At 41.6% G+C, this 26,110-nt stretch overlaps 1 long non-coding RNA gene across 1 annotated transcript in view; it reads right to left on the minus strand.

Annotated features, from left to right (window-relative positions):
- Positions 1-5,444: 5,444 nt before the first annotated feature.
- The window catches only part of LOC133386570 (uncharacterized), a 47,250-nt gene continuing 26,584 nt past the window's right edge, over positions 5,445-26,110 (minus strand). Inside the window, exon 3 of the long non-coding RNA XR_009763195.1 lies at positions 5,445-5,635. This is a non-coding gene — a long non-coding RNA (uncharacterized LOC133386570). The remainder of the gene's footprint in view (positions 5,636-26,110) is intronic.

Raw genomic sequence — 26,110 nt, forward strand, 5'->3', positions numbered from 1 at the left:
ATCTGCTTCGGAAAAAAATTCTCTCAAGAAGACCAAAGGTATCCTTGCAAAATTAAACAAGGCCTTGGTGGATGTCTTTTCATAGCACAAGACCCCAAGAGATCCACTGGGTTTTATTTTGTGCAACCAAAACCACCACCATAATCACCATCAAAGAAAGTTCTGCTCATGCATGCACAACCCTGCAGTGCTCAATTTTCTACCCCTTAATTACTCCTACAGGTCTAATCATTTGCATTTCACATACGCTCCTGTCTGAGGGTGCAGACAGTTGGAAGGAGATAGAATTCACCCTTGTTCTCATCTCCTTGCTAAGAGTAGGTAATTATCTTTGCATTCCTGGAGGAATGTTACAATAAATATGGCTGTCATTTTTCATTACTGCACAGTGAACAAAGAAAGTGCGGAGAACAAAAGGGAATGTGATTATGCCAACCCATGTATGTGCGCATGTGTTTGCTGAGGATAGAGATGAAGACTTTATTGCTATTATTTATTTGGGACACAAAGGACTGGGCAGCTGTACTGCAAACAATCACTGATATATTGGTTCTTTTTTAAAAAAAAGTCATCATCATCATTACTCAATGATCAAAATAGCCCACCTTGGTTTAAGACCAGAATTCGGGTTACCTCAAGCTCCACAAAACTGGGAAGTTTGAAGGTAAGGCTAATGCCTTAACAGATGTGCCCTGTATGTCACTGATGTAGTTCAATGCCACAAATTGTGCGTATTTATTTATTTATTTATTAGATTTATATCCCGCTCTTCCTCCCAGTAGGAACCCAGGGTGGCATACAACTTACTTCCCACACAGAGAAAATTCTTCTCGGTCTTTCAGACCCAAAATCAGATGGGGCAGTAGGGCAGTGGAATCTGCTCCAGGTTTTAGTCTGAACATTCAAGGAGCTATCCAAGGTGCTCAGCCCCTTGAACAGCAACGTGAAAGTTTGGCTTAAAATCCAGAGCATATTCCATTGCCTCAGTGACATGGAGCCACCGCTGCCACTGCCTTTAAGGCATCAGCCTTAGCTTCCAGTTTTCTGGCTTTGTAGACCATGAGCCAACCTTCACTCTGGTTTTAAACTGGCAGCTTTTGGGGTCTTTGAATTTCCCTAGTTTTTAAACAGGAAAATATATGAAAATATTTGGTTCTATCAAACCTGGAAGTAATGGTTTCGTAACTATTAATTGTTGACTATGGTAATTATCAATAATGTGCACTTCCATTTATGCTCCCAGCTTTACACTTCTCTGCACCCTGTTGTGAAGGTTACATTTAGCGGGCTGAAGTGCAATTCGCACAATGTCACTGCACTGACCTGCACATAGTTTGGTCTAGATCCTAACAATAATGTTTATGTTCAACCAGTAACCCACACTGCATATCATTCTTGAAAGAAAAAGAATGACACTAGATAAAGAAGGCTTTAAATCCCGTTATGATGAGTAGGCAGGCAGAGACAAATCTGCTCCAGACCTATGAGTTACCTCCAAAAACAATGTCCCATGGCCAGATAAATTGGCAGTCGTCTGTACCCATACTCTGGATGCCAGAAAGCAAAACCAATTCACTGTGGGCTGGCTCCAGGCCTGTAGCAGCTGGTGGGGTGGGGGTGCTTATGTGGCCTCCCCTCCCCAGCATTGCTGCAGCTTACCGGGAGGCATAGAGGGAGGCGTGAGGCGACAGTGAGGTTGATGCAGTGCAGACAGACCAGCAGCAGCCTCTCCCCTCTTCCTCCTGGCAAACTGCAGGGGCGCCAGTGATGGGAAGTCAGGTAAGTGCCACCACATCTCCCCACCAACTGCTACTTCTCCAGGCAGAAGCAGTTGTCAGAGGTGATCCAGGAACCAGGAGACAACAACTGAGCCAGAGAGTCAGAGCTGGGGGGGGGGAGCCAGGAATCAGAGCCAAGAATCACACACCGAGAGCAAGGAAGACCCTGTAACTCAGGCAAAACCCCAACCCAAACAGGAAGGCATTTGTAATCGTTTATAGTCTCAGAGGGTCTAATGGGCAACCTGGGTAGGTGGATCCAATCCAGAACCTGAGAATGCTTTGGTGCATGGATAGAATACATGGTGTTTTCCTGAAGCTGTGGGACTACAATTCCCATCAGCCCCACCACCATGGGTAATGGTCAGGGATCATGGGAGTTGTAGTTTAGCAACATCTGGTGGGCACCATATTGGCTACTCCTGCTTTAGTACTAGAAAACTGTTTTAAGCTGCGGTTATGATCGCTTACCAGCCCCAACACCTCTTTCCCAACACTCCCTCATTGGGTCAGTCCTTTCCCTTATCATACTCTGGGGTTACAGCTTAACTATATAAACATGTCTTAGGCAAAGGAATCAAATATGTAAGGAGGCTACAGGGTTTTAATATGTAGCTGGAAAGCAGGGGAAAGTGCAATTGCCTGGTTGCAAAACTAGAAGAAAATAATAGGAATTTGTGATATTCCAAAAATAAAAAAATAAAAAATGTACTGCCTTCAAGTCGATCCCGACTTATGGCGACCCTACGAATAGGATTTTCATGAGGCTGAGAGACAGTGACTGGCCCAAGGTCACCCAGTGAGCTTCGTGGCTATGTGGGGATTCGAACCCTGGTCTCCCAGGTCGTAGTCCAACACCAAAACACGTGGATTTTGAGTCAGGATCTGAAGGCCAAGAGTGTGAGGACAAAACTCTATGTTCCATCTAAGACATGTGTCTTTCAGTTTGAATAACTGCTTCTGCTATGCCGATTGTCATGCAGAGTGTGCAGTTTGCAGTGGAGAATTGACTGATGTTGCTTGAGCCTTCCTTTGACTTCCCCCCTGTAACTCAACCCTTTCAGCGGCTGGGGCTCCAACCCGCCTTTCAGACCTGTGCCTGCAAGTGGGTCTGCGGGCCAAACGCTATATGACATGAAATGCTTCATTATAAAGCGCATCAGGGTTTTTTGTTTGCTTGTTTTGTTTAATAACGAGGGAGGAGGTGATCAGAAAAATGGGAGGGTTTTCATCCTAAGGCTAATAGGCTAATGGGAATGGGAGGAGGTGGCGATTTTTGTTGGGTTTGTAGGTGGGGAGGAAAGGGTTCAGCCCAGTGGTGGCTGGTGCTCATTGGGACTGGTGGGGCAGAAGGCAGGGAGACCGACAGAAGGTGGAGCCAGAGCCAATGACAGGCAGAGCCAACTCATTCTAACTTTGTTCCCATCCTCCTCCCTGCTGAGTTCTCCAGGGACAACACTGAGATTGAGGAGGAGGAAGATGACAGCAGTCCCCCAACACCCCGGACTGGTTGTAAGTTAGAAGGCAGGCAGGTGGGGGGCTTGTTGGGGACAACATGAAGTTGGTAGGGCAGTGCCCTATTAACAACATAAGAACAGCTTGCTGGATCAGGACACCATCACATCTAGTTCAGCATCCTCTTCTCACAGTGGCCAACCAGATGCCCATGGGAAGCCTACAAGCAGGACCTGAATGCACAAGCACTCTCCTCGCTTGTGGCTCCCAGCAACTGGCATTCAAAAGCATACTGCCTCCAACCATGGAGGCAGTGCAGCCATCATGGCTGTCAGATATTGATAGCCTTACCCTCCAAGAAAATAGACCAGCCTCCACTGGTTATATCTCTCCTCCCTGTGTACTGATATCCCAATGAAACTCCTCTGCGTCTATTATGAAATAAACAAATCCCCTGACATGCTTTGTAATTATGCATTGAGTGTAGGGATAGCCGACACAGTGCCCTCCATATGTTTTGGACTACAACTCCCATCAGCCCCAGTCAACATGCACAAATGGTCAAGAATGATGGGAGCTGTAGTCCACAACATCAAAAGGGCACCACATTGGCTACTCTTGATTTAGTGTCACATGTTAACTTGGCTTTAAATACAGGGAGGGAGTGCATTCTATAGCACTGTTTTTCAACTTTGAGTCCCCAGATGTTGTTGAGCTACAACTCCCATCATCCTTGGCCATTGACTAGGCTGGCTGGGGCTGATGGGAGCTGTAGTCCAACAACATCTGAGGACCCAAGGTTGAAGAACAGTGTTCTAGAGGGAGAGCAGCTGGAGGAGAGAGTAGTGACGGGGTGGGTGGGGAAACCAGAGGGCAAAGGAAGGGTTAAGCACCATCTCCCACTCAAAGCATTCCCAGCCTTACTTGGCACATCAGAAGAAGTGGCATGAAGTTGAGGTGAAATGCATATTTCTATCCTGAGAGGGGGTGGAGGGCGAGGGGGAGAGAGAACCTTGACTAACAGTGTTGGGGCTGCCTTCCACTTTCTGTCACCCCCACCTGGATTCACAGTGAACTTGTATGGCACGTGCTATTCCATTCATCTACTTTGGTAGGGTATTATTTTCTTATCTCCCTACATTAATTGATTCTACATCCCTTAATAGCTCAATAGCTTATCAGGCTCTTCCACTCAGTAGACTCGCTGAATGTCTGGAGGCAATAAGAGTGTCATTTTCCATAATAACAAGTTTCCTTGAGAAGTTCCTGATGAGCCGTCTTTATTGCGCAGATTATAAACTGAAGCTCCTTCCTGTCATGAATACAGGTACAAATTGAAATGACTTCTCAAGAGCAATGGAAATCTCCACTCCTGGCCCTGAAAAAGGGATTTCAGACTCACACCAAGGGTGGTCTCTTGCCACCCCACCCTACCGGGCCCCACATACACCAATCACTCAGTCGTGCCTTGCACTCTCCACTTCCTTTCCCCCTGTGGGCTGTGTCCAATTTTCTGTCAGGTGGAGGTGATTTACAGCCCTGGAGATTCTGTGACAAAGTCCCTTGCAGTGTGCTGTTTTCATTCATTCAGTTCATTTAGAAGGTATTTTACCGCAAGAGTACTGGGGCTCAACATCACAGTGTAATTATTATCGCTTTTGTACGTGGTTGCCAATCGCATGGTTTAAGTGTGAAGTTGGGGATATAAATACTCTGCCTTCAAATTCACATGTGCAGTTGGCCAGCTGAGAACTAGCAGCTTTCAAAAACATAAATTCTAATGACGGGCTTTGTTTCCACAGGGAAACACCCCCTCCCCCTGAGGCCTTTGCTGCAAGTGAGCGGCACTAAGGTATTTCGATCCAATCAAACTGGATTTCAGATCTCAGCAGGGAGGAGTGGAGAGATTTCACGAGGGGACAGGGAGAAGATTTAAAGCCCGGTACTTGGATATATATATTGCCACCCTGGGCTCCTACTGGGAGAAAGGGTGGGATATAAATCAAATAAATATAATAATAATAAATATATTCAAAATTAAGTTGCAAAAAAAAAGCAGTGTGTTTCAAAAGCTTTTGTTGTACTTACTTTTTAATAACTCTAACAATGGTACGAGGGCAAATCAAACACTCGTCACTTTTTTCCTTTTCTTTTTTTAAGCAAAAGGGATTTGTGCCTTTGGTTTATTTGCATATGCATTGACCCATTTAATTGTTTAGAACAAGTCACTTCAGTATAGAAGTAATTGAGTTTGGTCAGAAATATAGATGCTGCTGAGGAATAATCCCATGTGGTCTGAAACCATCTCTGTAAGACTTCTGAAAGCTCCTTGGAACTTGAGAAATTTCACATCTTCCCTACTAGGTTATATATAGTAAGGAGTTGCTTGTTAGTCTCTTCAGCTGCAAATGAGTGAGAAATTAAAAGGGTGGAGGGCAAACAGAAGACAGCACATCCCCATAGGACAGACAAAAAAGAGAAATATATCTTCATGCAATACATCAATAACAAGCAAGATGTGGCCATGTCTATTCTTCTGGCTTTATCCCTGGCTTAAAGGGGGGGATCACAAAAATTCCTAGAGGAGAATAGAGGAGAGCTCAGTAGAAGAGCATCTACCTTGTATGTAGAAGGTCCCAGGTTCAATCTCAGCATCTCCGGTTAGGGCTGGGAAAGCTCCTGCCTGAAACCCCAGAGAGCTCCTGCCACTCAGTGTAGACAGTACTGAGCTAGATGGCCCAAGGGTCTGACTCTATATTAAGCAGCTTCCATGATGTTACTCAGTTTCATATGCAGTGTGGCTGAGAGCAGAGCATGGAAAAGTTACTTTTTTAAAACTACAACTCCCATCAGCCCCAGCCAGCATGGCCACTGGATTGGGCTGATGGGAATTGTAGTTCAAAAAAGTAACTATTCCAAGCTCTGGCTGAGAGTACAAGTTGCTGGTGAGTGGGTGGGCAAGCACCAGGAAAGGGCTGTCCAGGCTCAGTTCATGGGTTTCCCAGCAGCAGCGCTTGAAAACAGGATTGTGGACTAAATTTGGGGTCACCAACCTGCTTGGCCCAGTGGGCACATTTGGAAATTTGAGGAAATGCCACAGGCACCAGTCACAAAATGGCTGCCACGAGGGTGTGACATAACACAAAAAGGCTGCTACATCAAAAGGAACAGAAAAAGAGGCAGGACCACAAAATGGTGCAGGCATACCCTCATCTCCCACCCACCACCATCGATGTGAAAAAAGGCAGCAGCAGCAGCCACCGCTGTGATCACTCATAGAGAGCTGCTGTTTGCGCCTCTGTTCAGAATGGACAGGAGTTTGGGCGTCAAGTCCTGGCATCCAATGAGATGTGGGTATGTTTAAGGGTTCAATATAGAAGAGACTGAGCCAGTGCAAACAGCAACTGAGCAGGAAAAGCAAACAGCCTCTCATATAATGCAGATTTTCGAAGGGATAGCCACTGAGACCTTTCACAGATGCCACAGGAGGCACTGGCAGACAAACTGGTACCTGCTGGCACCATGTTGGTGACCCCTGGACTAAATGGAGTCTTGGTCTAACCTAACCGGTCTGAACAAGCAACTAGCTGGGATGGCTACATTCTACCTCTGCTGTAAGAGGCAATATGTCTCTGAATACCTCTTGCTGGGAATCACAAGTAGAGAGAGTGCTGTGGCAGTCAAGTCCTGCTTCCAGACTTCCCATAGGCATCTGGCCGGCTATAAGAACAGGATGTCGGACTACATGGGCTTTTAGCCCAGTGGTGGCTGGTGACTCCGTGTCAGTGGGACAGTGAAATCTGCTCCAGGTTTTAGTCTCAACTTTCAAGGAACTGTCCAAGGTGCTTTCAGCGTTTTTTTTTTTTTTTGCTTTTTAAAAATTCTAAGGAGACTTAACACGTCAGCGGCCAACCTCCAACAATGCTGGTACATGTGGTGAAGACAGGTGGATGCTATTTGTGTACTGCACTGCTGCCTCGCCAAAATATAATGATCTGCAGAGATGGTTAGGGCATAGAACAGGGGATGGGAAAACTTTTTCATCCCAAGGGCCCTTCTGGACAATCTTCCAGGAATCATAGGGTCGCCAAAAGTCGTAGTCAACTTAAAGGCACATAACAACAAAACTTCCTGCTAGTGGGAGCCCAGGGCGGCAAACAAAAGCAATAAAAACATTCTAAACAACATAAAAACAAACATTAAAATATATTAAAACAAAACATCCTTAAAAGCATATTAAAATGAAACATCTTCAAAAAATCTTTTTTAAAAAGCTTTAAAAGCATCTTTTAAAAAAAACAGTTTTTAAAACGTATTAAAAAGCAGTTCCAACACAGATGCAGACTGGGATAAAGTCTCTACTGAAAAGGCTTGTTGAAAGAGGAGGGTCTTCAGTAGGTACCAAAATATAATATAATAGAGGTGGTGCCTGTCTGATATTTAAGGGGAGGGAATTCCAAAGGGTAGGCACCACTACACTAAAGGTCAGTTTCTTATGTTGTGCGGAACAGACCTCGTCATAAGACGGTATCTGCAGGAGGCCCTCACCTGCAGAGCGCAGTGATCAACTGAGTATATAAGGAGTAAGACAGTATTTCAGGTATCCTTTTTTTTTTTTAATAATTTTTATTCAAATTTTTCAAAAGACAAACAAAACAAAAAAACATAACAATACATCAACAAAAAATGAAAATAAAATAGTTGACTTCCGATTTGTCGCAGATCAGCTATAAGTATATAATATACATCAAACCTGTCCCTTAATGTATACATACAGAGTCCCTTTTCTCCGTAGGCTGTCTTAATTAATCGTCAAATCCCAGTATCATCATTTTATTTTGATCTTTCAACAAAAAGTCTAAGAGAGGCTTCCATTCCTTAAGAAATGTATCTGTCGATTTTTCTCTAAGTAAACATGTCAATTTGTCCATTTCTACTAAATCCATTAATTTCAATAGCCATTCTTCCATTGTTGGTATTGATTCCATTTTCCACTTTTGTGCATATAATAATCTTGCTGCCGTAATCATATATAATATTATTCTTCCATATTTCTTTTCTATTTGTTTATCCATAAAACCCAATAAAAAAATTCTGGTTTTGACTGAATATTTATCTTTAGAATTTTTTGCATCTTCCTACCTATCTGTGCCCAAAATGATTTTGCCTTTTTACATAACCACCACATATGATAAAATGATCCTTCTTGTTGTTTACATTTCCAACAAACATTAGAAACATTACTATACATTTTTGACAACTTTTCTGGAGTCATGTACCAACGGTACATCATTTTATAAAAATTTTCTTTAAGATTATAGCATAGTGTAAATTTCAAACCTTTTTTCCACATATTTTCCCATTGATCCATTTGTATGTTATGACCAAAATTTTTTGCCCACTTTACCATACACTCTTTTACTTGTTCTTCCTCCATATCCATTTTCAATAAGAGTTTATACATTTTCGCAATTATATTTTCATCATTTGTACACAATCCTATTTCAAAATCAGATTTACTTATTTCAAACCCATACATTTTCTTGTCCATTTTATATCTTTCTAACAATTGTAAATAGGCAAACCATTGAAAACTATATCCTTCCTTTGTCAGTTGTTCTCTCTCTTTCATTGTATATTCTCCATGTACATTTTCTAATAGTTCTTGATAAGTTAACCATTTCTCTTTTCCAGTCATTTCTCTTCTATAAAACGCTTCTTGACTTGAGACACATAATGGTATTTTCGAATAAAACCTTGGTTTGTATCTATTCCATATTTTCAACAGAGGACGTCTTATAAAATGATTGTTAAAGTCTACATTTACTTTTACTTTGTCATACCATAGATATCCATGCCATCCCCACTTCAAATTATGGCCCTCCAAATCCAATAGTCTTTTATTCCTCAATAAAATCCATTCCTTTATCCAGACTAAACAGCAGGCAGCAAAATAAAGTCTCAGATTTGGTAATCCCAGTCCTCCTCTTTCTTTGGCATCTTGTAGTAGTTTAAATTTAACTCTTGGTTTTTTTCCTTGCCATACAAATTTAGAGATATCTTTTTGCCATTGTTTAAAAGGTAAATCAGAGGATATTACAGGTATTGTTTGAAACAAAAACATCATTCTCGGTAATACATTCATTTTTATCACAGATATTCTACCCATTAATGACAGTTGTAGTTTATCCCATCTTAGCAAGTCTTTCTTAATCTCTGTCCATAATTTTTCATAATTATTATGAAACAACTTTGAGTTTTTATTTGTCATAATGATACCTAAATATTTCAACTTTTTTTCTATTGTAAAATCTGTCTTGTCCATTAACTCTTTCTGTTCCCTTAAAGTTAAATTTTTCACCAACATCTTTGTTTTTTGATTGTTGATCTTAAATCCTGCTAACGGTCCAAATTCTTTTAATTTGTCCATCAATATATGAATTCCTTCCAAAGGGTTTTCTAGTACAATTATCAAGTCATCAGCAAATGCTCTCAATTTATATTCTTCTTTTTTTATCTTTAATCCCGAAATCCTTTTATCTTGCCTTATATCTCTAAGCAGCACTTCTAAGACCAGAATAAATAAAAGGGGAGATAATGGACATCCCTGTCTTGTACCCTTTTGTATTTCACATGAATCCGTTAAATCTCCGTTAACAATTATCTGGGCCTTCTGAGATGTATAAATCGATCTAATCCATTTTATAAAATTGTCTCCAAAATCCATTTGCTCCAAAACCTGAAACATAAATTTCCAATTCAAATTATCAAATGCTTTTTCAGCATCTAAAAAAATCAAAGCTGCTTGTTTATCATTTCGTTGTTCTAAATATTCCAACACATTCAAGACATTCCTGACGTTGTCACGTAATTGTCTTTTAGGTAAAAACCCTGATTGATCTTCCTGAATAAATTGTTGCAATATTATTTTCAATCTTTCTGCCAAGATCATTGTAAAAATTTTATAGTCATTATTCAATAGAGATATTGGCCGATAATTTTTTGTTTTAGTTAAATCTTGCTCCTCTTTAGGTATTAATGTTATATTAGCATTTTTCCAACTATCCGGTATCTTTCCCTCTTGCAGAATAAAATTCATTGTAGACTGTAAAGGTAGCAAGAGTTCTTCCTCCAAACATTTATAATACATTGCAGATAACCCATCTGGTCCTGGCGCCTTTCCTAATTTAATTTTGTTTATAGCTTCAGATATCTCTCTTGACGTAATAGGGCCATTAATAGCTTGTCTCTGAAAATCTGTAATTTTAGGCAAATTCTGTTTAGATATATACTCTTCTATTTTTTCAGATGGAATTTCCTGACACTTGTACAATGTTGAATAATATTAATGAAAAATCTTTTTGATTTTTACATTATCTGTCAGCGTCTCATCTCCTTCTTGTATCTTTAAAATAATATTTTTTTGACGTTCTTTTCTTAATTTATATGCTAACCATTTCCCAGGTTTATTTGCAAATTCAAAAGTCCTTTGTTTAGCAAAATTTAGTTTCCTTTCAATTTCTCTAACTGTCAACATTGACACTTGTTTCTGTAACATTTTAATTTGATTTACAATAGAAACTTTAGTTGGATTCTTTTTCAATTCTTCCTCTTTTTGTTTTATTTCTTCCAAAATTAATTGCATTTTCTGTTGTTTCTTTTTTTTTAATTCAGAGTTACATTTAATAAAATATCCCCTCATAAATGCCTTACTTGTATCCCAAACGATATTTTCACTTGTTCCTTTATGTAAATTATGTTCAAAAAACTCTTTTAATTTCTTCTTACATTCTTGTACTACTTTGTCATTCTGAAGTAAAGATTCATTTAGTCTCCATCTAAATCCAAGATTTTTTTTTTTAAAGTTAATATCACAGGATTGTGGTCCGAAAAAGTTTTTGGTAATATATCCATTTTAAAAATATCCTTCGCTAAAATTTTAGACATCCAAATCATATCAATCCTCGAGAATGTTTTGTGTCTTTCTGAAAAATAAGTAAATTCCTTTGCGTTATCATTTATATATCTCCAGGTATCCACCAATTCTAAATGTTCCATCAGTTCAAAGCAAATCTTCGGTAATTTACCCTGTGTCTCTTTGATATTTTTTTCAGAAAGCCTATCAATTTTTGGTGAGATTACCCCATTCCAATCACCCATGACGCACCAATGATCATATGAAAACTCTGACAATTTTTCCATAAGTCCTGTGTAAAACCTTGTTTTATCTTCATTGGGAGCATAAATACCCACTATCAAAATGTTTGTACCCTGTAAAGTAATTTCAACCCCCACAAATCTACCACTATCATCCAGTAATACCAATTTAGGAAGCAATTGTGGGTTAATGTAAAGAACAACTCCATTTTTTTTTTTGGGGTCCAGCTGAAATAAATTCTTCACCCAAATTTTTACAAATCAAATATTTGGAATCTTTCTTCTTAATATGAGTTTCTTGTAAACAAATTATATCCAATTTTAATTTTTTCAAATAATGAAACACTTTCTTTCTCTTCTGCGCCGTGTTGGCTCCATTTATATTCCAAGTTAGATATTTGTAATCCATCTTTAAGCGTGTATTTTAAAATGTGCCTGATGCTCCTTTTAATCCATCATCTTCCTTCCCCTCCTCTGCATATCCTTGTTGACTTTGTTTCCCAGGAATTATATCCATATCTTTGAGTTTATCTTCTTCCATATCTTTTGAAGCTTTTCTCAAGAAGTCCCTTGCTTTTTGAACAGTATTCAATCTATATTTCTGTTGTCTGAATGTAAAGATCACTCCTTCTGGAACATCCCATCTAAATTGAATTTTGCATTGCTTAAGTTTTTCTGTAAGGAAAGCATATTCTTTTCTCTTACGTAGAAGTCTAATAGGAATTTCTTTCATCACCAGTATTTCCTTACCATCAATTTTAAAGGTATTTTTAAAGTGTTGCTGTAATACCATATCTCTGGTCGTCTTCTTTATAAAATGAACAAGCACATCTCTTGGAATTTTTTTCATTGTTGCATATCTGGAATTAATTCTATAAACTTTGTCTATTTCAAATTCCATCCGATCTTCATTCAAATCCAGAAATTTTACTAAAGCATTAACAATTTTATCTCTAATGTCTTCACCTATTTCCTCAGGGATTGCACGGAATCTCAAACAATGCTCTTTATTTCTCATTTCAGTCACAGCCAAATAGTCCAAGTTTTTTTCTAATTCCAGATTTAATATATCTGTTCTATTCTCCAAGATTTGTACCTTTTCTTTAGTATTTTTTGCATCCTCCTTTATTTGCCCAATTGTCCCTTTAATCTCATCCACTTGTGTTTTAATATAGTCTTTTATATCTATCAATTCAGTTTTCATTTCCTGTTTTATAGCATTAATCCCTTCCATTATTTTTTGAAACATATCTGGGGGTATAGCCCCTTCCTGTGGGTCAATAGAACCTCTTCGCTCCTGGGCCCTAGTTGCTTTTTTAGTTGTCATTTTCAAAAGAAGCCTTTAATTTCTGATATTAACCACTGTTCCAAAACCTAGAGGCAGTCTATTTCTTTTTTTTTTTCCTCCACCAACAAAAGAGTTAATATTCCAGGCCTGTTATTATAGTCCAGCCAGCACAACACAGTTCTTATCTACGTCCAAGAATGCAAAACAATCCTGGTTCCCAGTACAGCCAACACCAAGCGATTAGTAACATATACGAACAGCAGATTCGTCAAAAAAAAAATAGTCCAAGGAGAAAAATAGTCCAAAATATATTTCCATCAAATAATAATTACCTCTCATCCGTTTTTAAACTTTAAAGCTCCAAATTCAGGCCAGCTTTTTGTCGTAAAAAAAATATATAAGTTGTTTACATTTTCTTTCTTCCTTAATTATATTTAAAAGAGAAAAAGTATGACTCACCCAGGTTTCTCAGTTGCTGATTCGTAAACAAATCCCTTTTATTGTAGTAATTTAAGCCAAATGATAAGATTTAGACAGAAGTAGGCTCGCTGGTTAAGGACGTTTTTTTTTAGAAGGAAAAAAAACGCTTCGCTTTATCCCAGTACAGCTTGCATGGAAGTCCTGACTCCGTCTTCAGCCGATCGGCATGCCTTCTTATCTCAGGAATTTCCTGATCAATTCCAGCCGCCGACAGCTCGACGAAGTCTTGTGGAAAATCTGATCGGTTCTCCTATACCTTGGAGAACATTTAAGCCAGTCAAAGTTTCCTTTTAACTGGCTTTTAACCTGAAAAAAGCTTCCTCTGAGGCAGAGATCTCTCAGAGACAGTCACCAGCTGAGCACTCACTTCCGGGAAGTCCCAGTATTTCAGGTATCCTGGTCCCAAGCTGCACAGGGCTTTGTACACCAAAGCTAGAACCTTGAATTTGGCCCAGTAGCAAATGGGCAGCCAGTGCAATTCTTTCAGCAGCGCGGTGACATGTTGGCAATACCCTGCCCCAGTGAGCAGTCTCGCCACTGCATTTTGCACCAGCTGCAGCTTCCGGACCAACCTCAAGAACAGCCCCACATAGAGCACATTACAGTAATCCAACCTGGAGATTACCAGTGCATGGATAACAGTGGTCAGGCTATCCCAGTCCAGAAACGGCTGCAGTTGTCTTACCAGCCGAAGCTGGTAAAAGGCACTCCTAGACACGGAGGTCACCTGGGCCTCTAGGCTACAGACCTGCTCTTTCAGAGGGAGTACGACCCCGTCCAAAGCAGGCAACTGACCAATTATCCAAACTCGGGAACCACCAACCCACAGTGCCTCCATCTTGCTAGGATTCAGATGCAGTTTATTGGCCCTCATCCAGCCTACCACCAAGTCCAGGCAGCGGTCCAGGGCTCGCACGGTCTCTCCCGATCCAGACGTTATGGAGAACTAGAGCTGGGTATCATCAGCATATTGCTGACACCTCGCCGCAAAGCTCCTGATGACCGCTCCCAGGGCTTCATATAGATGTTAAACTGATGTACTGATGTACATCATAAGAACATAAGAACATAAGAAGAGCCTGCGGTATCAGGCCAGTGGCCCATCTAGTCCAGCATCCTGTTCTCACAGTGACCAACCAGGTGCCTGAGGAAACCCCGCAAGCAGGACCCGAGTGCAAGAACACTCTCCCCTCCTGAGGCTTCCGGCAACTGGTCTTCAGAAGCATGCTGCCTCTGACTAGGGTGGCACAGCACAGCCATCACGGCTAGTAGCCATTGATAGCCCTGTCCTCCATGAATTTGTCTAATCTTCTTTTAAAGCCATCCAAGCTGGTGGCCATTACTGCATCTTGTGGGAGCAAATTCCATAGTTTAACTATGCGCTGAGTAAAGAAGTACTTCCTTTTGTCTGTCCTGAATCTTCCAACATTCAGCTTCTTTGAATGTCCACGAGTTCTAGTATTATGAGAGAGGGAGAAGAACTTTTCTCTATCCACTTTCTCAATGCCATGCATAATTTTATACACTTCTATCATGTCTCCTCTGACCCGCCTTTTCTCTAAACTAAAGAGCCCCAAATACTGTAACCATTCCTCATAAGGGAGTCGCTCCATCCCCTTGATCATTCTGGTTGCCCTCTTCTGAACCTTTTCCAACTCTATAATATCCTTTTTGAGATGAGGCAACCAGAACTGTACACAGTATTCCAAATGCGGCCACACCACAGATTTATACAACGGCATGATGATATTGGCTGTTTTATTTTCAATACCTTTCCTAATTATCGCTAGCATGGAATTTGCCTTTTTCACAGCTGCCGCACACTGGGTCGACATTTTCATCGTGCTGTCCACTACAACCCCGAGGTCTCTCTCCTGGTCAGTCACCGCCAGTTCAGACCCCATGAGCGTATATGTGAAATTAAGATTTTTTGCTCCAATATGCATAATTTTACACTTGTTTATATTGAATTGCATTTGCCATTTTTCCGCCCATTCACTCAGTTTGGAGAGGTCTTTTTGGAGCTCTTCGCAATCCCTTTTTGTTTTAACAACCCTGAACAATTTAGTGTCGTCAGCAAACTTGGCCACTTCACTGCTCACTCCTAATTCTAGGTCATTAATGAACAAGTTGAAAAGTACAGGTCCCAATACCGATCCTTGAGGGACTCCACTTTCTACAGCCCTCCATTGGGAGAACTGTCCGTTTATTCCTACTCTCTGCTTTCTGCTTCTTAACCAATTCCTTATCCACAAGAGGACCTCTCCTCATATTCCATGACTGCTAAGCTTCCTCAGAAGTCTTTTGTGAGGTACCTTGTCAAAAGCTTTTTGAAAGTCTAAGTACACTATGTCCACTGGATCACCTCTATCTATATGCTTGTTGACACTCTCAAAGAATTCTAATAGGTTACTGAGACAGGACTTTCCCTTGCAGAAGCCATGCTGGCTCTGCTTCAGCAAGGCTTGTTCTTCTATGTGCTTAGTTAATCTAGCTTTAATCATACTTTCTACCAGTTTTCCAGGGACAGAAGTTAAGCTAACTGGCCTGTAATTTCCGGGATCCCCTCTGGATCCCTTTTTGAAGATTGGCGTTACATTTGCCACTTTCCAGTCCTCAGGCACGGAGGAGGACCTGAGGGACAAGTTACATATTTTAGTTAGCAGATCAGTTAGTTAGTTAGTTAGCCCTATATCTTCCACTGTGAAGACAGATGCAAAAAATTCATTTAGCTTTTCTGCAATCTCCTTATTGTTCTTTAGTACACCTTTGACTCCCTTATCATCCAAGGGTCCAATCACCTCCCTAGATGGTCTCCTGCTTTGAATGTATTTATAGAATTTTTTGTTGTTGGTTTTTATGTTCTTAGCAATGTGCTCCTCAAATTCTTTTTTAGCATCCCTTATTGTCTTCTTGCATTTCTTTTGCCAGAGTTTGTGTTCCTTTTTATTTTCTTCATTCGGACAAGACTTCCATTTTCTGAAGGAAGACTTTTTGCCTCTAAGAGCTTCCTTGACTTTGCTCGTTAACCATGCTGGCATCTTCTTGGCCCTGGCAAGAAGTACTGAGTGTACTGATGTACTGAGTACATCAGTTGCTAATGTACTCTCGGAACCTCTTGCCATCATCTTTGAGAAATCCTGGAGAACGGGAGAGGTGCCGGAGGACTGGAGACAGGCAAACGTAGTCCCACTCTTTAAAAAGGGTAAGAAAGAAGATCCAGGGAATTACAGGCCGGTCAGTCTGACTTCAATACCAGGAAAGATATTAGAACAGATAATAAAAGAGTCCATTGGCAACTATCTAGATGACAATGCTATGATTAGTAGGAGCTAGCATGAGTTTGTCAAGAAAAAATCCTGTCAAACTAATCTCATCTCTTTTTTTGATCGGGTCACTAGCTTAGTAGACGGTGGAAATGCTGTAGATGTCATCTATGTAGATTTCAGCAAAGCATTTGACAAAGTCCCCCACGAGCTTTTGATTAGCAAACTGGTCAAATGCAGACTAGATGGAAATACTGTCAGGTGGATTCACAACTGGTTGGAAAACCGTACTCAAAGAGTGGTCGTTGGTGGCTCTGCTTCGGACTCGAAGGAGGTTTCGAGTGGAGTGCCTCAGGGCTCTGTCCTGGGGCCGATACTCTTCAACATTTTTATCAATGACTTAGATGACGGGGTAGAGGGAAGCCTTATGAAGTTTGCGGATGATACGAAACTGGGAGGGATAGCTAACACAATGGAAGACAGGAATAAAATCCAAAGGGACCTGGATAGACTAGGAAATTGGGCTGAAATTAATAAAATGAAATTCAATAAAGACAAATGCAGGATTCTGCATTTAGGCCACAAAAACAAAATGCACGGATACAGGATGGGAAGTACCTGGCTTAGCAGTAGTGCGTGTGAGAAGGACCTTGGAATTGTAGTGGATCGCAAGTTGAACATGACCTCGCAGTGTGATGCTGCAGCAAAAAAGGCAAACGCGGTTTTGGGCTGCATAAACAGAGCTATAGTTTCCAGGTCGAGGGAAGTAATAGTCCCACTATTTTCTGCATTAGTCAGGCCTCATCTGGAATACTGCGTTCAGTTCTGGGCACCTCATTTTAAGACAGATATAGACAAGTTGGAGCGGGTTCAGAAGAGGGCGACGAGGATGATAGCCGGTATGGAGAACAAGTCTTATGAGGAAAGGTTGAAGGAACTTGGCATGTTCAGTCTGGTGAAGAGAAGGCTGAGGGGTGACATGATTGCACTCTTTAAGTAACTGAAGGGCTGTCACATAGAGGAGGGTACAGATTTGTTCTCTGCTGCCCCAGAGGGTAGGACTAGGTCTAATGATTTTAAGTTGCAGGAGCGTAGATTCAAATTGGACATTAGAAGGAACTTCTTGACAGTAAGGGCAGTTCGGCAAAGGAACCAACTGCCAAGAGAGGTGGTGGGATCCCCTTCGCTGGATGTCTTGAAGCAGAGGCTGGACAGCTATCTGCGGGAGATGCTCTAGCTGTGGATTTCCTGCTGTGAGCAGGGGGTTGGACTCGATGGTCTACAAGGCCCCTTCCAACTCTATGATTCTATGATTCTAAACAGCGTGGGGGACAAGATGGTACCCTGACGCACCCCATAGCACAGCTGCTAGGAGGCCAAAAGACAGTCACCCAATGCTGTTCTCTGAGAGGGACCCTGCAGATAGGATCAGAACCACTGTAAAACAGTGCCTCCAATACCCATCTCACTAAGTCAGCCCAGAAGGACACCATGGTCAATGGTATCAAAAGTCACTGAGAGATTTAGTAAGAATAACAGGGTCGCACTCCCCCTGTCCTTCTCCCGATAAAGGTCATCCACCAGGGTGACCAAGGCCGATTCAGTTCCATAACCAGGCCTGAACCCAGACTGGGATGGGTCAAGATAATCTGTTTTATCCAAGAGTACTTGCAGTTGCTGTGCCACAACCCTCTCAATCACCTTCCCTAAAAAGGGGGTATTTACAACAGGTCAGTAGTTGTCACAAACCAATGGGTCCAGGGTGGGCTTTTTCAGGAGTCGGATCAATTCATTCAGCAGCAGGGTGATATGTTGGCAATACTCTGTCCCAGTGAGCAGTCTCGCCATCGCATTTTGCATCAGCTGCAGCTTCCAGACCAACCTCAAGGGCAGCCCCACATAGAGGGCATTACAGTAATCCAGCCTGGAAATTACTAGTGCATGGACAACAGTGGTCAGGCTATCCTGGTCCAGAAACAGCCGCAGCTGTCTTACCAGCCGAAGCTGGTAAAAGGCACTCCTAGCCACGGAGGTCACCTGGGCCTCTAGTGACAAAGATGGATCCAGGAGCACCCCCAGACTACGGACCTGCTCTTTCAGAGGGAGTACAACCCCATCCAAAGCAGGCAACTGACCAATTATTCGAACTTGGGAACCACCAACCCACAGCACCTCTATCTTGCTAGGATTCAGACTCAGTTTATTGGCCCTCATCCAGGAAAAATTGCTTGCAAAAATATATACATGTCAAAATGGAAATAGACTGCCTTCAATCCCGATCCCGACTTATGGCGACCCTACGAATAGGGTTTTCATGGTAAGGGGTATTCAGAGGGGGCTTACCATTGCCTCCCTCTGAGGCTAGTCCTCCCCAGCTGGCCAGGGCCTGCTCAGCTTGCCACAGCTGCACAAGCCAGCCCCTTCCTTGTCCGCAACTGCCAGCTGGGGGGCAACTGGGCTCCTTGGGACTATGCAGCTTGCCCACGGCTGCACAGGTGGCAGGGCACGTAACCCCTGAGCCACTCACTCTGGGGTGATCTTTAGCTGGCCCTTGACACCCAGGCACGAGCGGGGATTTGAACTCACAGACTCTGGACTTCCAGCCAGGCTCTTCTCCGCACTAAAATGCTGAAGAATTTCCATGATGTTAAAACATGTATTCACAACTTGGTGCAGAAATGTGGAGAACTGAATTTAAGATGGGAAAAATGAGAAACTGAGAATGAATGCCAAAAGTGACAGATCCTTCCATCCCTACTCTCCAGTAGAGATGTTTGCCCTCACCTACAACATACTGCCTCTAACAGTGCAGTAGCAAGGAGGGGCAGTGCCACACACCTGAGCACCTGGCAGCAGAGTCCTTGCTGCTTACCTGGAGGGACAGTGATGAGGTAGTGGAAAGACTGATGCTATGTAGGGCAGCAACCTGAGCACCAGTTTGGCTTTTCTTGTGCACTGGCACAGCACCAATGCGCCCACAGCCTCAGCTCTCCCCCTCTCCCAGAATGGATTCTATCCCATTGACACTGGACTTCATCCAATAAGGTTTCACACATTCCTAAGTGTGTCTTTTCCATTCACAAGAATCGGTTAGTCCACTGTTCTTCAACCTTGGATCTCCAGATGTTGTTGGTCTACAACCCGCATTAACCCCAGCCATCTTAGCCAAAGGCCAAGGATGATGAGAGTTGTAGTCCAACAACATCTGGGGACCCAAGACTGAAGAACAGTGGGTTAATCAAATGCTGAGACCCTCCCTTGAAAACAAGAATGCCAGTAACATTTCAGATCAGATTCAGATCAGATTAGGAAGACTGGTTCAGCAGTCTTTGGGTCATCTCTCTCTCACACACACACACAAATCTTGTAGCAAAGTTGAGGGGGGGAAATCCCATGCAAATACCAAATCTAAGGATTTACAATAGTCCCCTATCCTGCTGAACTGATTTTAGCTCCAGTGATAATTTGCTCCCAGTCTGATAAAATGGATCAATTGCTTAATAGTGACCATTTTGTAATGAAATGACAGAATCATACTGTATTATATTAAAAGAAAGTGCTACACACATCAGTTGTCGCTGCTGCTAGGCTGTTTAAATAACATTTATATTATTGTAAATTAAAATGTGAGTACAGATGTTGTATCACCCCAAAAAAGACCCAAATGACACCCAGATTCTCAGTATACAAGAGTCTCAGGAGAGTTCCTTGAACCTTCCGAGAAGTATTAACCAATGGGTTAAGAATAAATAAATACAATTTGGTTAGGACTGAATGCTGCAAAGCAGATGTCAAAAGTTTGGCTTCTGCACCCATTTGCAAGCTAGGCTCCTGTTCCAACATATTCCTTTCTCTCTCCCTTTTTAATGAACAGCTCAAGTTTACTTATTTTATCTAGTTGTCACCTTTTCATTCTCAGCTCATTTCCTTACCAAATCTGTGCTTTGCTTTCATTTTTTTCATTTTTTATATAAAAGAGATGCCTTGCTTTCATATCCTCCCCATCTTCCCTACCCTTCCATGCAGCTGTTTCTCCTGATGGTGTTCTCTCGCTGGCTGCCAGAGAAATGTTTTCCTTCGTTTTTATTGTATTTCATCAATGTTTCGCCTCTGCCCGTTCAGCTTTTAACATTCTACCAAAGCAATGACATAGTATTAAGGATCATATACATCAAATCTGATGGAATCAATTTATATATATGTATATGTTAAAACTAAAATATGTAGCTGAGCTTACAGTAATTTGCAAGATTTAAATAATTTAATATCTCTCCCAATTCTGTGGGCAAAAAGATTAAAATATGAGTCTCATGAACAAAACATTTTGTTCACAAAAGAATGTCCTCCTTTTCTCCATCATCATAATCAGAAACACTAGATACATACAGGCTTCAGAGCCAAACTGAAAATTTGGCAGTATGGTTAATTAGAGACTTCCTAGTTCAATCGTGGCTCACTGCAAAGAAAAGCAAAGGAGCTGTGTGCATATCTTGGTTTGTTCAGCTGAGATAAGGTCATCCAAACTTGTCAGAGACTCTATAGTAATGGTCTTGTTTTATCAGGCATGCTGCAGTCAGTTCTGGTTCTGAATGTCCAAGTTCTAGAAAGGTCCTTGCTGCATCTGCCCTTGTTGGAAGGAGGAGCTATCACAACAAAGATTACTTTTCTGAGTCACTTTTTGGAAGAGATCCAGTTGAACACAAGTATCATGAATCCTTCAGGTACAAGCTCAGCAGTCTGGCTATCTGAGGTCTGATGAACTCCTGCCAGTCTACAGGCAATTAGGATACCTGCTGCACTTTTCATAACACCAGAATCCACATGGATTTCACTTGCAAGTTTACTGTAAAGAGACACCTTGCTCTGTGTGTGGGTGGGTGGGTGTTGAAACTGGTCATATAGTCTCTCTTGTGTTTGCTAAGGATTTAAATTGAACTCAAACAGTGTGACCAAAATCCCCACTGATTAAAATTGTTTTAGAATGCATTTAGCTCTTGACTTCTTGTTAAAAGATTAGGAAGTGATTACAATTCTTAAAAAAAATTCAGGAGGGCAACTGGCAAAAAAAAGAGGAATGTAATATGTGTATATGGAAGTGCTAATAAATTGCTATTAAACAATATTAGTCCCTACTGGTTGAACAGAGATAATGTCAACTATTGGTACTTAACCACACCATTTATTGCAATTGCCTTATCTGGGGTTGGTGCTTTCTTATACTCACTTAGGATTTTGTTCCAGACCATTTTTTAATGGAGTCCTTCAATATTTTTTTTCAGTAAATCCAAACCTTAATTTCTTTTTTTTTCATCCCCTACTGGGCTTTACTTGAAAGTTTAATTTGGGTGAGATCCCTTCAAAAAAATAATTTCCGTTTAATACTTTGCAGGTGTTCTGTCACCAAACTGCCCATCCTTTGCACAAAAGCCTGCAGAATGATAATTAGGTGAGGGCCTCCTACAGATATCTTATCAGGAGGTCCGTTCCACACAACATAGCAAATGGACCTTTAGTGTGGCGGCACCCACCCTGTGGAATTACCTCCCCTTAAATATTAGACAGGAGCCATCTCTGTTATCTTTTCTGTGCCTACTGTAGACCTTCCTGTTTCAACAAGCCTTTTAAGTAGAGACCTTATCCCAGTCTGTGCCTGTGTTGCAATTGCTCTTTAAGAAGTTTTTAAACCTTTTCTTTTAATATATATATATATATATACATATATATATATATACACACACATATATATACACACACACATATATATATATATACACACACACACATATATATATATTAACCTTTTTTTAAAAAAGATGTCTTGAAAGCTTTTAAAAAATGTTTTAAAAGATTTTTGTTTTAATGTATTTTAAAGTCTGTTTTTATGATGTTTTAAAGTGTTTTTAGTGCTTTTGTTTGCCGCCCTGGGCTCCTACTGGGAGGAAGGGTGGGATAGAAATCTAATAAATAAATAAATCATCAGCTCTATCCTGTGGTTACAGTAAATGCCAGGCTTTCTTTGGCTGGGTTTTGGAAGGGGTTTGATTGAAAATGATATACTTGTGCTCCTCTTGGCAGGACAAATTAATCACCCAGACTTTAAGAACCACTGGCATAAAAAACTTCCCACAGTGGAGCTTTCTGGGTGGAGAGGAAAACTAGAAACAGTACAAGCTAAGACACCAGTTGAATGTGAAAGTAAAACACCAGTGCTATCAAGCACACAACTGGAGAATTACATTATGCACAAATATATAGTTTATGAAATACGGGGAACATAGAACAAATGCTGAATTAATATTTAGAAAAAGCTGATAGAATACACACATGTACAAACATTAAAACATGCTGTATACAATTGTGTTGAACACCACATTATTGGTAAACATGCTGTATACAGAAATATAAACATGGATCTGGAGAAGAGAAGACTGAGGGGAGATATGATAGCACTCTTCAATGACATGAAAGGTTGTCACGTAGAGGAGGACCAGGATCTCTTCTCGATCGTCCCAGAGTGCAGGACACGAAATAATGGACTCAAGTTGCAGGAAGCCAGATTTCGACTGGACATCAGGAAAAACATCCTAACCGGGTGAGTGTTGAGCCACAGAGAGGAAACTACTGTGCCTGCATAGTTACTCCCCTCCCCAAGATCGGGCCAGGGAAGAGAGAGGCAGGGATTTTAGGCTCATTGTGTGGCTTCCTAGGGTTACCAGACCTCCAGCTTTCCATGTCCCTGGATCTCTGGTTTTCTAGGCTGGCCACCCAACCGCACATGCTTGTTGGGATCGAGAAAACCAGAGGGTGCCTGCCTGCCTGGCCGCCTGCCTGCCTGCCCACCTTCCTCCATTTTCCTCCGGCTGGGAAGGACCCCCCACAGCTCTCCTGAATCACCTCTGGGGGATCTGGAGTGCGAACGGTTTTCCCCAGTTTGTGACAAAGAGGGATCCCTTGCCCGGCGGCAGCAGCAGCAGCAGTGATGACATGCCTTAGCTGGTGTTTCACATCCCTGATCTGCTGGGGAAAATACTTCTCCTTGTAGCTCCTGCCCCTGTGATTCTGCCTGCACTGGGAGGTATGGGGAAGGCTGGATTTCAGGCAGGGGTGGGCAGAGTCCCAGTCACATTCCATACCCTCTTAATGTCCCTATATTTTTTTTATCTATCCCTGGGTAAAACCATTGCTTCTGTTTTGCCTTTTGGAAAGTTGCTGTCTGTGGATTTTTTTTTTTTAAGTGTGTATTCCCATGCACTAGAGGTCTTCATATTTCAACTCCTCCCCTAGGTCTGTAGAAGTTTAATTTCTGAAGTGTGTGTGTGTGTTTGGAAATGGGGAAATGTATCCATAAGTCTGCACCACAAGATGGGAAGAGGGTCACTTCATCGGTGTTACTCAAGAGATACACAACTTTTGGCTTCCCACCAGCACCACCATCTCCCTGGAGCATTGTTAGCTACTTAGAAGACTCATGGCACAAACAGGCCACTGGAGAAATGAAGATGGTGGGTGCATTTTAGAGTGGTTAAAGGGACAGGAGGTCAGGGGACCAGTGCAAGAGACCCAGGGCTTGTCTGAATACCCATACCTTGAACCATTTCCATTTCAGTTGGTCATGAGAAGAACTTGTAAACATGCTTAAATAAATCTTGACTAGTGCACACAGTGATGTATGTAAATGTGTGTGCATGGACACAAAGCAGCACTGTACTGATTTTTCCCATCATCCTCCATAATGTCTGACACTCCCTACTACAGAAGCCATTTCAGAATTGGCTATTGCAGAGTACTGCCGTCTCTGTTGTTTTTGTAGCAGCTACTGAAGATTTTCCCCTTTCAACAAGCCTTTTAAGTAGAGACCTCTTTCCAGTCTGCATCTGTATTGGAATTGTTTGAGATGTTTTAAAATATTTTTTAAAAATACGTTTTTAGTGTTTTATCACTTCTTGTTTGCCATCATGGGTTCCTTCTGGGAGGAAAGGTGGAATATAAATTTAATAAATAAAATAATAAAATAATAATAAATGAAGAGCAGGCAATGAAAGCAATGTGTAGTAAGGTGTAGCATTATGGGTCTCAGGTAGTAATCCTTCATATGAAATGAATGGTGTGGATCTGCAGTAGGTATGATGTGTATTCATTGTTGTTGTTGTTATATGCCTTCAAGTCGATTTCGACTTATGGTGACCCTATGAATCAACAACTCAGAGGCATGTTACCCCTCCAAGCTACACAGGAAGTGGATTGGACTGTGAAAGACCAACCCAAATTGTGTTTGCATTTTGACAAATTTGTAGGGCATACAATATCTCAGAGAGGAGGTCAAGTCTGCTGCTCCCCTGGTGCATTCACTATAGCTGCCCAATTTCCCTGCTTTTTAATGTTTGATAGAAATATCTGTGGGCTATAGGTACATTCTTAAACCACAAGGTTTTTTGCCTATTAGTGAATATATATTAAAATTGCCAGTAAGAGTATACTAAGTAATGGGCATCCAACACTATCTGGTTCCTTAATAGAACCCTTGCAAGACCTATTCACCACAAGCAATCAGCACTCTTGCTTTGTTTAATTTCTGCTTACTTTATTATTTAATTTACTGTTTTATTTAGACATTCTATTGATCCTATTTGGGTAGAAGATAGGAGGTAGAAATGATTTTATAAACAAAGTCAGGGGGGGAAGTCCAAGCATATCTTTGTGGTTTTGCAATTTGGCCCTAAGAGATGCCACCCACATTGAGAAATGGTTTCTCCAGCAGGCCTAAGTAGATTGTCAATCATGCTGCTCACTTGCAGCTTCCTCTGCACATGCGAGAGAAAGAAGCTTATTTCCATATCTTAATTAACATTTCTATTAATCCCATCTGAGGTTTTATAACTTCAGGATGCATGCACAGAAAATAATAACATTATTATTTCTGATAAACACTTGAGACAGATTATTCCATGGGGTTTACCATGTCTCATATTTATGAACAGCAATGACAAATCCATGTTATAGGACGAGATTAAAAAGCAGAAATTGTGGGGTGCGTGTGTGTGAGAGAGAGAGACAGAGAGAGAGTGCAAGAATATTGTTCCCGCTTTTTGCAGCCGCTTTTTCTTCCAACACCACCCTCTCTAAGAAGACTTGGAAGTTTGCCTCTCAAAGGGAGAGGTAGGGATGAACCCTGTGGGGGCCGACAGGCCAATCAGAAAGGGGCAAGGGTGTGGCTTATAAGTCAGCTCCACCCCTGAACTCTCCCTCTTTCCTCCTTTGCTGCACCCTGCCTCCCTCCCTTTGCAGTATGGTCTTTGCTAGCTGATGTTTAAGGACTGAGTAGAAATTGGAGGGGCGGGATTTCTGCTTTTAATATCCTTCTTTTTTTGCCTACTGCTGGGGTCTGATTCCATTGGCTTTGGGTGTAGTGTGGTTAGCTGGTCTTTGTTGGTGTGGAGTTCGGGCAGGTACACAGAGGCATTCTTGGGTTAAGGACACCCTTCAGGGAACCGTCAGTGCCTTATGCCTGGTGGGAACCTGGGAGGCACCCTTGTGACCTGTGACCTGAATGCCAGGGTGAACGCCAGTACAGCAAGGCCAGGATGTGCAGGTTGGGTGCACACCCAGGGCTCATCTAACAAGGAGGGAGGAATTACTTCCCCATCCTTGGCTGGGGAGTCACAGCCAGTGGCTGTATTACCTGCCCA

The sequence above is a fragment of the Rhineura floridana genome, chromosome 6, assembly GCF_030035675.1.
Source record: "Rhineura floridana isolate rRhiFlo1 chromosome 6, rRhiFlo1.hap2, whole genome shotgun sequence".
Lineage (NCBI taxonomy): Eukaryota > Metazoa > Chordata > Lepidosauria > Squamata > Rhineuridae > Rhineura > Rhineura floridana.